This window comes from Sapajus apella, unplaced genomic scaffold, assembly GCF_009761245.1.
Source record: "Sapajus apella isolate SASKATOON/1434 unplaced genomic scaffold, GSC_monkey_1.0 scaffold90, whole genome shotgun sequence".
NCBI lineage: Eukaryota > Metazoa > Chordata > Mammalia > Primates > Cebidae > Sapajus > Sapajus apella.
In genome coordinates this window covers 3051584-3056168 of record NW_022437030.1, presented here as the reverse complement: position 1 = coordinate 3056168, position 4585 = coordinate 3051584, and positions in this window count along the sequence as shown.

Genomic DNA, 4585 nt, shown 5'->3' with positions numbered 1-4585 from the left:
TTAAAGTAAGTAATGTGTGTGCATGGAAGGGGAAAAGATGGGCATTTCTTTCTTTCTTTTTCTTTCTTTCTTTTCCTTCTTTCTTTTTATTTTTGTTTGTTTTCAGATGGAGTCTTGCTTTGTCACCCAGGCTGGAGTGCAGTGGCATGATCTCAGCTCATTGCAAGCTTTGTCTCCCAGGTCCAAGCGATTGTTGTACCTCAGCCTCCCGAGTAGCTGGGACTGTAGGCACATGCCATCATGCCCAGCTAATTTTTGGTTTTTTAGTAAAGACAGGGTTTTACCATGTTGCCCTGTCTCAAACCCATGACCTCAGGTGATCCACCTGCCTCAGCCTCCCGAAGTGCTGGGATTACAAGCATAAGCCAGGGCCTCCCCAGAAGGTGATCTGCCTGTCTCAGACTCCCAAAGTGCTGGGATTACAGGTGTGAGCCATGGTGCCCGGCCAAAGGTGGACATCTGGTCACTTATTGCACAGCATCTCTGAGCAGCTCCGGGAGCTCTGCAGGGATTGTAGGTCAGAGGCCACAAAGGGAGCCCCGACTTGTTTTCTTTATTGTCCTATCCTGTTTTTGTAGCCCACCAGAACTTCATGCATTCACCAGACTGCTCAAAATGACGCTTCCCTCTTGAAAACTCAAGGAAGAGGCCTCAGTTGCTGCACGTCTAAGAAAAACATCCTTAAGGAGCATCCAGAAATGGCTGGAGAAGGCACCACCTTAGGCAAGAAGTTTCCCCTTTTCCAGCCAAGTTATGACTTTGAAGGAAGATGCACATTTGTGTGGGCAAAGTCTTACTTGTTCTCAAAAACGTCAACTTGGGATTTCTCTTTCACTTATGATGGTGGCTCCTGTTCCTTACAGCTTATCGTGGGTTTCCATAGCCATTTCTCTGAGCTGGGCAGAAGCAGCTGTTCACTTTCCAAAGAAGGAGAGGCCAGCGGGGGCCCTTCTCACAGGAGAGGGGCCCAGACCCCCTATTCCCTGCCAGAAGTAGGCAGGTGGGGGGTATAAAACATCACCTGAAAATGACCCCTTTCTGGTCCAAGGTCACCCGTGGTTAGCAAGGCCCAGGTGTCACCCGTGCCCCCTGAGGCCCTTGCAGTCCGAGCTCAGCGGTGGGGGTGGGGGTTGCAAATAAGGAAGCCACTATTGGCTTTTTGTTCCTTTGAGATTTTCCTTAAAACAACATTTTTCTGGAAGGAGTTAAAAATGAAATAAGCTTCAGAGGAAGCGGGCCGGGCCGAGGCGGACACGAGGTCTGGCTCCCTCCGCACCCTGACTGCAGCTGAGCTGGGAGACGCCGAACTTGGCGGGGGAGGAGGGAGCGTCCGGACGCGGACATGCGTGCAGACAATTCGTGGGAGGGGGTCCGGAAAACTTTGTGCGCGGCTCCAGGATCGAGTCCTTGCGGATTAGGTCAGGATGGGCTAGTGTGGACCCCCCATCCTGTTGCCCCACCTCCGTCCTCAGCCTTCAGCAGACCCCTAGGAGTGGAAAAGGGCAGCCCCGTGGGACCCCAACTACCCCTCCCCGCCGATGGCCTCCTCTCTAGTCCAGCACACCCATTTCCCACCGCGCTCCTTTTGTCCGCCCCCGCACTCTCCAGGCTCCCGGCTGGGCAGGATCCGCAGTCTCCAGCCCCCCAGAGAGCCTGGGCGGGCAAGCTGGGGGCTGTTCCCCTCCCCCTCCCCCTAGGAGAGGCAGCCCGTGGCGGGGGCACCCCGGAGCCGAGGCCAATCGCCCCCCTCCCCCAGCGTGTGCCATCTGCCGCCTGTCAGCCTCTCTCCGCGGGCCTCGATCCCAGGCGCCGGCAGGGGTGGGGGGAGTGGCTGATTCTGTCCCTCCTTCCTGGCTCCTTCCCAGGCGCCTCGCGGCCCCTGCCCTCGCTTCGGCCCTTGGCACCCCTGGTTCAGCCTAACCCCGTCCGTCCCTGGGCAGCAAGGGGCGGCTCCCATTCCCTCCTGGGAGGCCGAGATGTTGGACACTCTCGGACGCACGAGCTGGGGAGGACAGTGGCTTGGCGATGGCAGCGCTAACCCGGGGAGGGGCGGCCCTCAGGGCTTGGGTCTAGTTAGATCTAGTTAGGTCTCTGTCCGGGCCCCGGCCCCTCCTGGGAGCCTCGCTTGCCGGCTCCCGCTGTTAGGGTGTCCACCTCGGCGTCGCGTTTCGCCAGTCACCCGACTCTACCTCTGAGACAGCCTAGGACGCTCGAGCCTGCCCTCCCCCCCCGCCCCCCCTCGCCTTAGGCCTCTCCGCATCCTCCAGCTCGCGCTCCACAGCCACGAGGGTGCGGGGGTGGCATCTACCTCGGCAATCAGCCCAGCACGGGGTTGGCGAGCAGGGCCCGGCGGGACCGCGGAGAGAGCTGAGCGGGGCCGGGCCCGGCTGGCGGGCAGGCTGGGGAGCGGCGGGGCTCGGGCACCCTGCGTGGGGCGGGCGCCGCGGCCTGGCCCGCCCCGGCGCTGATCTCGGCGGGCAGCGGGTTTTTCCGTGAAAGGTTGCCCTGGGTAACTCGTCTCCGAGGGGACGCAGCCTTCCCCTCTCCAAGTGGTAACTTATCGATCCGCGAGATTGATAACCCCCAGCGCCGCGCCGCGCACCCGCTCTGCTCTCCCGGCTCCAGGGCGCGCCGGCCCGAGGTGGCGCCACTCGCCCGGGAGGGGGGCGATGTCGGGGCCGCTCCCCACCCGAGACCTGGCCGCCTGCAGCTAGTGAGGGAGGGAGAGGCTTCAGACGAACGGTTTAGTGGAGCCTCCTGGGGAAGACTTTTCCCAAGTCTGAGCCCTTCCCGGGCCTACTCCAAGATCGGAGTATCGGCCGGTTAAGGAGCTGCTGGGACGTGGGGCGCCCCCTTGTGGCGGGGCAGTACCTCGCAGAAAGTAGGAGCTGGTTTATTTCTTCTGCCAACTGCGCGGGGAGGGGGTGCTTCTGCAGGGTCTCGGGTAAGGTGTTCTTTTTACAGTGGCACAGAGGAAGTGCGCACCAGGCGCGAGAATTCTACAAATGCGGGTGTAGGGAGCGCACGGGGTTAGCCCAGTGGTGAAAGAATTTTTTGGGTGTGGGGCACGGGTTGTCTTTGAACACTGACCTGTGGGCAAAAGCCAACTTGGCAGAGCCAGGTCTCGGGATAGTTCAGGTGCGTGGGGCATACATCGAGAGGTGGCAATGCTAGGGCAGCCCACCTCGGTTTGCTTCCCCGTTGTCTCACTTTTTGCAGTTTGTGAGGCTCATGCGTCTTGGCGAGCTTCACAGCCGCGTGGGCCCTGAGTCTGTTCCCTCCTCCTGCCCCGGTGCCGCCAGCGCCAGAGCCCCGGCCCCGCGTGCCGGTGCGGTGCCCGCGCCCGCGCCGTGCCTGCCGCCGCCGCCGCCGCCGCGGTCCGGGTTTTGCGGGCGGCCGGAGCTGTATTTCCAGCGCTGTCCATCGCTCGGTGCTGTTGGCCCTCTCTCCGTCTGATCCGAGCCGGAGCAGTGCGGGGCGCCCCACGGGATCAGAGCGCTCCCCCGCCGGGACTCCGCTCCTCACATCCTCCTGCTGGGACCCGGCTACATTTCCAGCCAAGCCTGGCTTTATTATGTGTCTCTGCAGTGCAGCCCCAGCAGCCGGATCGGGAGGAGGAGAGCCAGCGACCACAAAGAAGACAGGAGCGCGAGGGAGGCTGGCGGGCGGGCCGGCGCCGGCTGGAGCGCGGAGGAGCCGGGGCGCAGCCGCCGCCGCCGCTGCCCGGGAGGACGGGAGGCCGGCCGCCGCCGCCGCCTGCTCGTCCTCCTGCTCCGCCACCGCGGTCGCCGCCTCCCCCTTCTCCGAGCCCCTGGCCCATGGAGGCAGCTAGCGGGGCCAGCGACTTGGCACCGGCCTGGGGATCGGCTGCGCGCCTCGCGCTGAGCACCGCAGCCCGAGGGCAGGCAGCGGCGGCCCGGCGCACGGGCTGAGCGATGCCCGGGGCACGGGCGCGCCTACTGGCCGCCGCCTGAGCGCCCCCGCGCGCCCCTTCCTCCTCCGGGGGGCCGGCGCCGCACCGAGCCGAGAGCCAGAGAAGGGGGCGTGAGCCAGGGGCCCCGAGCCGCGGCTTCCGAGCCACCGCGGCCGTTTCCAGCCTCCGCTCCCAAGTAGCCTGAGTTGAGGGACCCCCGCCCCCCATCCATCATAATCTTCAAACCAGGCGCTTGGGTATTTTTGAGCCATTAATATTTATTATTATTATTATTATTTTTGTGCGGCAGGGGATAATTTGAAGGCTTTTTTTTTTTTTTTCGGGGGTTACTGAGCTTCCGCGCTCCCGACCGCCTCCCGGTCTCCTCCCCCCTTGAGATCCCCTCGACTTCAGCCCCGTTCCCCCTCCTCAGATGGGTTCATTGTGAGCTCCGCACCGGGCTGCGTGGCCGGACGCCTGCAAACTTTGCACAAAAATCCGGCAAGGGGCGGAGGAGGAGGAGAAGGAGGAGGAGGGTGAGGGTGGCGGTAGGGTGGGGGAGGGAAGGAGGGGGCCGCAGGGGCCGGGGGCCGGCAGGGGGTTGGGAGGAGGAGGGGGGCGGCTTTTTCTTTTTTTTTTTTTTTTTTTTTTTTTTTTTTTTTTTTTTTTTAT